Genomic DNA, 8,294 nt, shown 5'->3' with positions numbered 1-8,294 from the left:
TAAAAGATAGTGCACATAACAATAAATGGATAGACAAATGGAGGACTGTAAGGCTATGACTGGAGATTGTAGAGTGGTTAAACTTTTTTTTTTTTATGTTATTCTGTTTCTAGGTCACCCAAATGCAAATGTTCAACATTTTCTACTTGTCCATGGCATTGTCTGGATTCCTTGCTGGCGGGACTCGAAATTACTCTAGTGAACAAACGCAACCAGGAGAGTACAGTGTCTGAAACTAAAACGAATTCTTATTATGGAAATCCTTTTTTTTAATGTCTGCTTCCCTGCCTTAGTAAATAGAACATAGAGAACGTAATTGAATATTTGATGATTGAAAATCTTGCAGTGTCTGTGGGTTCTCACGCTGAACATCAGTTCTCATCATAGCAAACAGATTAGACAGAATCTTTCATGGCCTTGAGATACCCCCATAAGGATTTTTTGTCTATGCCCTTTAAAAAATAATAAATATTTGATATCAGTTTGGTATGATTTTTGTTTGTGAATTTTCTCCATCTGATTGAGTCTAAGGGAACTTCGTTTACAGTTCTCTGAGTGAGATACATGCGCCCTCTCTTTCCACACAGAAGGGAGAGGCTCCTTCATCCCCTCCCTGACCACTTGAGAACTAGATACATTCCTCTATATGATCTAGACCTAGGGAGAAGGTTAGTGTGCCCAGCCTATAGGCATTCGTCAAGGGAACTCTTCTCCTACCCGTGTTCTGAGTCCTTCAGCAGAGCTTTTCTTAAGGAGCCGAGCCAGCCCATGCTGGCTCACCCCACCGTGGTCTGCTCTGGCCTCTCTTCCTATTCCTGGTTCTGCCTTTTCACGGGCCTTTCTAACGTGATGGGATCTCCAATGATGCAGCTCCTCATGGCCCATCCTCTAAGATTCCCTACCAGCTATGTTGAATCCTGGAAGTCATATTCCTCAAATCGACCTCATAATGAAAGTCAGAGGGGAAGAGTCATGGAGAGGCAAAGATTTGGGGAACACGGAACAGATGTTGCTGGTTCAGAAGATGATTCATACGCAAATGAAAGCCAGTTCCCGGATTCATTGACTGTGGAGGACTCAGAGTCCCAGAGTTAAGGGAGGTCATTGGCCTTCATCCAAGTCTTCTCCTCTCTCCACTGTTTTGGCTCAGTGGACGGATATGTGAAGCCATACAATGTTTTTCAAAATCGAAACCCACGCATGTTGCAGTAAAAGTACGGTCTATCTGGACTCAACTATTTTTGTTTTTTCCTCAGTTTATGGCTTTGGTGCCAATTTTATTTGTCGTTATTTGTGGGTATTTTAAGAGGAAATTTGAAGGAGCCTTATCAGGCATTGCTTATCAGCTACCATAGCAACACAGAAATAACAGAATAAGCATACTGACATCCCAGTTCCAGTGAAAGTTGTACAAAGAAGTCACCTAACCATCAACCAAAGATACTGAGAATGCAGTAAAAAAGTACCAGCTTCTGTGAATTAAAACTCATACACTTGGCTCACGAAAAGGCCTGAAAACTACCAACTGTCTAATCCAACAGCCATTTGGGTCTTCCTCCTCAGACAGCCCAATTTTTAGTGGGTACATTACAACCCAAAATAAAAGATTCATTATTCAGCCTTCCCTGCTGCTAAGAGTGACCATGTGACTAAACTCTGACCACTAAAACCTAGAAATATTGTACGGGATTCCAGGAAGTCTCCTCGAAAAGAAGTACACTCTTCTTCTTCTATGCCTCCCTCCTGCTGCTGGGAATACAGATGTGATGACTGGAACTCCAGCAGCATCTTGAGACATGAGGATGATAGTTCTGTGCTAGAGATAACAGAGCAGAGAGCTGAAAGGAGCCCAGGTCACTAATAACTTTCTTGAGTCCCCCTTCCAGTCTTATATTTCCGAGTAACAAAAACACCAAAAATTTAGTGACATAAAACAGCAGCAATTATTTACTATCATTTTCTCTCATGGTTCTAAGGGTTGACTAGGCTCAGTGAGGCAGTTCTTGCTCAGAGTTACTCGTGTGGGGCTGAAGTCATCATGTAGACTTCTTCACTCACTTATGAAGGTTCATGTTTACTCTTGCCCGGGTTTCCTACCCATGGCTTCCCAACGTGTCCTGGGCTTCCTCACAGCACGGCAGCAGAAACGAGCAGTCATCATACAGCCCTTTATGACCTGGCCTCAGAAAGTACACGATGTTGATTCTGCTGCACTCACTCTACTGGCTGAGGCAAACCCAAGTTCTGCCCAGGTTCAAGGAGAGGGGTCTCAGATTCACCTCTGGGGGATGAGGACAGAGAACAGTAAGATCATAATTTAAGAACAGCAGCAGATATCGTTACGGCCCTCTTCAAAAAATAAAATCTGGGGCTTCCCTGGTGGCGCAGTGGTTGAGAGTCCGCCTGCCGATGTAGGGGACGTTGGTTCGAGCCCCGGTCCGGGAGGATCCCACGTGCCGCGGAGCGGCTGGGCCCGTGAGCCATGGCCGCTGAGCCTGCGCGTCCAGAGCCTGTGCTCCGCAACGGGAGAGGCCACAGCAGTGAGAGGCCCGCGTACCGCAAAAAATAAAATAAAATAAAATCTGCCATAGTGCCATACTAGCCCTGAATTACCTACTTTCTGATTTATATTATGTGACAAACAAACATATCTTGTTTAAGCCAAAGGTATTATGGATTTTTCTATTATGTGCGGTCCCACCCAATCCCAACTGATCCAGCTCCCTAGGCCATCACTCATAGCTGATCCACACTTGCTTCCCACATACCTCTAACCAGCTTGTTTCATCGGGACTCTCCTTCCAAAGAAGATTAATGACCACAGCATAGAAAGGGAAAAAATGTGGCTAGAATCAAACCAGGTATACCATGGCAACAGAAATTGAGGTAAGAAACTGAAAAGTCATAACAAGTCAACCCTATTACTTTCAAGAGGCACAGCTATCTGTGGCCATTCAGTAAAAAGACAAGCAGCATCGTATGAATCAAAAACCCTAGAGATTTTTTACCAAATTCAGAACTCAAGAATTAACGAGGCCCCTAAAATATTAATAAAGGATAGAGGCTTATTCATGACAGTCCCATTAAATATAATTTTTTGTACTTATAATTGCTGAAGACAATCTCTGGGAAAAGTTTTTCTTTCAGGTTTTTGAGACATGATTTCATATTCTTATACTTTTTCCTTAAGAGAATCCCAGAGAGATCACTTAATTCCCAATCTATTTTTGAATTAAATAAAGGAACAACTAAAGAAAACACAAAAGTTTTTTTTTTAATAAATGTATTTATTTATTTTTGGCTGCATTGGGTCGTCATTGCTGCATGTGGGTTTTTCTCTAGTTGCGGTGAGCGGGGGCTACTCTTCGTTGTGGTGCGCGGGCTTCTCATTGCGGTGGCTTCTCCTGTTGCGGAGCACGGGCTCTAGGCGCACGGGCTTCAGTAGTTGTGGCTCGCGGGCTCTGGAGCGCAGGCTCAGTAGTCGTGGCCCCCGGGCTTAGTTGCTCCGCGGCATGTCGGATCTTCCCAGACCAGGGCTCGAACCCATATCCCCTGCATTGGCAGGCAGATTCTTAACCACTGCGCCACCAGGGAAGTCCCCGAAAATATTTTTAATTCTCTCAGAAATGTTGAAATTAAGCTCAATACATTCATTAATTTTGTACCTGGAGGAGTTACTGCACAGCTGCCTCACCACGTCCTAAGGAACACACCAACATCCCATCTCTGTGAAGAGCCCTAAAACTCAGAGAAACCATGTAACAGGGGCTGTCATTATGGACATCAACAGCCTCCGGCATCACCCCCAGCCTTCACCTTCTCATTTACGAACTACAGTTATTGTCATCTTCCAGAGTTAGTTATTTTGTTTTGTGTCCTAATATTTTTCTTACTTCTCCTAGTCCTAAAATGCCTTGGGATTAACCAACACTAAATTCAAGAACAAAGTATACTTCAGCTAACATCTTCCTCCTTCTCCCGTCAACCAGAAAAGGAAAAAAAACAAAACAAAACTTAAGATATAAATCATCTTCCTCCCTAGCAATGTTAAAAAGAAATAAGACCCAAATCCTTACGCACCTTTAAGTCCTTCCCTTCTTGATTCTATTTGGCCTCCTGAAATTAAATTCCTATAAACACATCAGTCTCTTATTTCCACTCGCCTTCGGAATTTTCTTTTTTTTTTTTTTTTTTTTTTTTCGGAATTTTCTATGTTTTATTACATTCAGAAATAGAGTGACATTTGCCAAGAAAATGGCTCCTTTTTCATTATTACCCCCCACACATACTAGTCCACACCCAAGCCACAAGGAACTGGTCCTACAGCCCACAGTGCTCTATCCAGCCCTGACTGCTCTGTTCCCATTGCCAGACACACGCATCCTCTGCTTCCAACTGTCTATTTTCTGCCCACTTCACGTGTCTCCTTCTCTATGAAGTCTTTTCTCATCCTCTAAGTTAGAATTAAGCTCTCTCTCCACATTTAACAAATAAAGCATTCACTGGGCACTGTTTTAGGGGCAAGATATACAACAGCGGAAAAAAATACAACATACTAGGAGAGAGAAACATTTCTCAAATCATCAATGGATAAATGTAAAATTGATTGTGTCATATGCCATAAATGAGTGGCACATGATGCTAGGACAGAGGGAATTTGACCAGCCATGTGTTAAGTCAGAAACTGTAAAGAGTCTGAAATGTTATCCAACCCGCAAGCTAACAAGATAGCCTGCCAGTTTTACGTACATATAATGACAGAAGACCCAAGATAAGACTCCTGGGTAAGAAACAGTGATATTAATTGTTGGTTACTCGTAACAAAACAGCATCCAGGGCAGTATCTTGTATCACTTCCCCAGTCTCCACAGAGCAACAGGATTTGACCAGATGTTACCTGCTCCGGTAGTAAGGTACACCACAGGAAAGGAGCCTCGAATTCTAGGACACTGGCTCTTAGAAGGCTGTCTATCCAACCCATCCATGCCTCGGGGAAGAAAGTGAGATTAATGTAAATTAAATCTCCTCCAGAGGAGAAGGGGACAAATCATTACTCTGGAATGTAAGCAAATGTCTCCAGGGAGGGGAAGGAGAGAGCTTATTCCCAGGGTGTCTCCAGGCAGTATGTCTCCAAATCTCTCTCTAGGGAAACACTATCTCTAGCTTCCTAGGCTGTTTGCTATTCCAACATGTCCTTTGCTCAGAGGGCTTAGACAAATGAGGCATGAAAGAAATTCATGGAGAACTGTCTCCCCACATTGCAAAGATCTGAGTTCTCCCCGAAGATATGAAGTTTGTACTGAGACCTGAGAAATGGGTAAGAGTTAGTGGATTGGAGCAAGGAGAGAAGCCGCATCCAGGCAGATCAAGTTGCACGTGCATGGCCCAGCACAGGGAAAAAGTACAGTGTTTTCAAGGAAGTGGCTGCACGGCTGTAGCACACAGAGCTAAGTGAATCTGGACAGGTAGACAGGGACCAGGCCATGCCGGGCCTTGTCAGTCCATATTAAAGATTTGGTCCCTTAGACCAAGAGCAGTAGGAAGCCAAAAATGTGTCTTAAGCCATAAATGCTATGATGAGATTTGCATTCCAGCAAAGCCACTCTCTATGTGATAGAGGATGGACCAGAATGGGGTTAAGACCTTGCGTCGTTCCAGCTTCCCACAGAACCTGAGATTAGGGTAAACTCTTGGAGCTTGTCTCTTCCACATCTAACACCTTCTTTTGCATCCCTCACATAACGCAACCCAGGCCCTTGAAATTTGTCATGTGTCATTTATTCCCAATAATGTGCAGAGCACCAATCTGAATCACAAGTGATTTTCACTGTTGAATCAGTAATAAGAGAAGCCCCTGCCCTCCTGTAGCTTCTATTTCAATGTACTATAAATTTGTTCATTTCAATTAACATCTTTTAAGCCTTTCACTTCTCTGCTTAGGATACCTCCATGTGTCCACCATAGGAAAGATCTAGATAAAGATGGCTTAGATCTGTGAAAAATTCAGTTGCTCTGGAAGATATCACCTAAGTTGAATCAGGGTGGCTTTGAATGAGGGCTGTAAGCTGGCTTCGGTGGCCTTGTATATAAGGAAAAAATTATATGAGATGCAGTGCTTAAACTGGAGCTGGGGTAAAAATAAAGCATCTGAAATCTTGACTGACTTGATGAGAGAAGGCCAAAAATTAAGACAGAGCTGGAAGTATATGATGGGATAAGAAGGGCAGAGGATGTGATGGCTTCAAGTAATGACTTCTGAAGAAGTAGCTGATTGGTTTTATATATGAGATACCGTTAGAGTGTTACCTTTTGCATTTTCCCCTTCACCACAAATTTAATAACTTTATTTTCGCTGCGGCTCCATCAATTTTAGTTTGGTTGTGCTATGATTCACTTCCCCAGAGCATTTGCATAATAGGTATCCTGCAGGTTTCATTTCTGTTAAATCACTGCTTTGTGGGGGGGGAAGGGGGGTGGATTCCAGGCGTGCTCCAGACTTTGAGTTAAGTTTTGAGACTAAAAGGAGATTGCATTTCCTGATTGCTAAGTTACCTCTGCTGTTCACTAAGAAATTATTTTCCCTATAACACTTCCGTTTGTATACTCGATAAAGTTAATATCTGTGAAATCAGTTGATTCTCACTGTACTAAATTATACCAAAATAGACAGAAGATTGACTTCCTGGTACTGAGGAGGGAAAATTCTCAATGTCTTTTGACTTATTATCTCTGGCAGTTGGAAAGAATTACAACAAAACACAAAATTACTTTCCAGGGTATGTTTAGAGAGCAAAGAAAATTAATGGAGGGACGGATTCTTAGGGTATTTTTCCTTTTGACAAAGATTTCTATTTCCTGTCAAACATTTCCTCTGAAATGAACTGGAGGAACACGATGTAAATTAATTTATCTATGCCTTAAGAAATACCTGAGGTTTAATTGCCTCTGCAATATTTACGTTTACATAAATAATTCAATGGCAAATTAATCCAGCTTTCATAATTATCTCCCACAGACGCACATGGTTCAGCCCCAAGGACTTAATTGCAGCTTGATGAAGGTACTTAGGTCACTACAACCAATAAACCATATAGAAAATTCTAAAGACATAAAGGAAAGAAAGCCATAGCTTTCAAGCCTAAGCTCTTAGGAAGAAATATAGTATTTGCAGTTGATCCTAAACACTGTGGGCTTCAGGAAACAGCACTATTAATGATGAACTTTCTAAAAATACACTGTTTCAACCTCATCCAAGAGCTAGAGCACACCAGATCCTTCAGTCCACAGTTGAGTGGCACCTTTCCTGTGAACTCTATATCTCCCACATAACCTGGTGGGAACAGTTGTCTCCCCCGTATTGTTTCATACACCATCTCCAGTCATTCGTTCTACACTCAGCTCCTCTTCTCCTCTCACTTTGCTCACTCCCCTTTCATTCTGTCCAGAGCCAAGGCTGTCATCCCAGACCAGCTTTCAGGCAGAGGAGGGCCAGGTGAGCTCAGTTCCAGCATTTTACTGGACCCTTCTCCAGCCAGAGGACGACGTTCTCTTCTTCCAAGAATTCATATTTGAAAATTCAGAATTCAAAAAATCATACATCCTGTCACTTGCTAGTTGGAATAGTAACTAAAATTTGGCATTGAATTTTATGGCTTATTAAGGAATTCAGTTATCTAATCTGGTTTATGCTACTCCAAACCGAACTGAAGGAATTAGTATAATTCAGTTGTATAGATAAGGAGACTGAGGCTCGAAGAGGTTAAGAAGTTTTCTCCACGTGAACAAGATAATTCGTAGAGTCAGGTTTGAATACAAGTCTCATCCTAGCGCGAGTGCCCTGCGGACTTGGGTTCACTAGTCCATACTAGACCCAGAACAGTGCCTGCACATAGTAGGCTCTCACTAAATATCTGTGCAATGAAAGGATTGTAGCGTCATGCTCTTTGCTCTGCATCACATTGCCTTCCTAGGAAATATATGATTCCTCCGTCCTCCGTTCTCCTTCCCACATCCAGCCTAGACATCAAATTTAGGTGATTATTACCTGGACTTCAATGCCACACTCACACCTCGCTTTGTTTCAAAGCCCCCCCGCATGATTCTGCCCATATTTCATAATCACATAATGGAGCATTTGGTCATGCACCATCTTATACTGGCTTCTATTGTATGTTGGTCTTGTCTTCAGTTCCTTTCACTCTTCCTCATTTCAACCAAGCCAGGTATGTCTGTTAATCTCCAGGTGGGATCCATTTATACTGAAGCTTAAACAACTCAAAGGCAAAATTTTGGCA

This window comes from Aethalodelphis obliquidens, unplaced genomic scaffold (assembly GCF_003676395.1).
Source record: "Aethalodelphis obliquidens isolate GAN/ISIS:26980383/991018 unplaced genomic scaffold, ASM367639v1 scaffold1, whole genome shotgun sequence".
Lineage (NCBI taxonomy): Eukaryota > Metazoa > Chordata > Mammalia > Artiodactyla > Delphinidae > Aethalodelphis > Aethalodelphis obliquidens.
This window is presented reverse-complemented; position numbering follows the sequence as displayed.